Below are 1,010 nucleotides of genomic sequence, written 5' to 3' on the forward strand. Positions count from 1 at the left end.
AAGTTGACAAGGGGTCAATTGTACTGGCTAATTTTGTGTCAACTTGACACAGCTGGAGTTATCACAGAGAAAGGAGCTTCAGTTGGGGAAATGCTTCCATGAGATCTAGCTGTGGGGCATTTTCTCATTTAGTGATCAAGGGGGTGAGGTCCCTTGTAGATGGGACCATCTCTGGGCTGGTAGTCTTGGGTTCTAGAAGAGAGCAGGCTGGGCAAGCCAGTAAAGAACATCCCCCCATGGCTTCTGCATCAGCTCCTGCTTTCTGACCTGCTTGAGTTCCAATCCTGCATCCTTTGGTGATCAACAGCAGTATGGAAGTGTAAGATGAATAAACCCTTTCCTCCCCAACTTGCTTCTTGGTCATGATGTTTGTGCAGGAATAGAAACCCTGACTAAGACACAAAGTAAGAATCTTTTAGTCTGAATTTTAGCAGTGAATAGCATTCCTGGACCCACGTAAGAGCCTGGGACTGTGTTTTTAAATCATTTTTAGTTATGTTTCACTTTAAGGTAGTTCCTTGCACAAATACAATGGCCACCAGGGGACTCAGTTCTCAGGAGAGATGCTCCCACAGGTCACCATGGTTGTCCCTCAGGGAACTCTTACTCTTTGTCACTTAGCCTTACAAACTCCAACCTGGTCCCCCGAACTCTCGGTACCAGTTCCTTGACTTAGGGAGTCCGTCAAATTCTGTCCAGGTCCCTCTGTTACACTATTAATGTTCTGTCGTTTACTAATATTCTGTCATTATTAGCTTTGCCCTTAATGCTCTCAGAAATGTTTGGATCAGACAGATTCTCGCAGCATGACCAACAGTCAGAATAGCATAGTGACAACATTCCCCAGTGTCCCCAGAGTGACATGATAAGAAGCAGATGTGAAAAACTGTTTTCTGTGAGTGACAGGCTCACCAGTAGGTAAAGGACACAAAGAGTCATTCTCTTTGCTTGTGTGCAAAAGACAAAGGCAGTTGCTTCTTTTTCCTATTTCTGAGAGAACCTCCTTGAAA

This window comes from Mus pahari, chromosome 13 (genome assembly GCF_900095145.1).
Source record: "Mus pahari chromosome 13, PAHARI_EIJ_v1.1, whole genome shotgun sequence".
Lineage (NCBI taxonomy): Eukaryota > Metazoa > Chordata > Mammalia > Rodentia > Muridae > Mus > Mus pahari.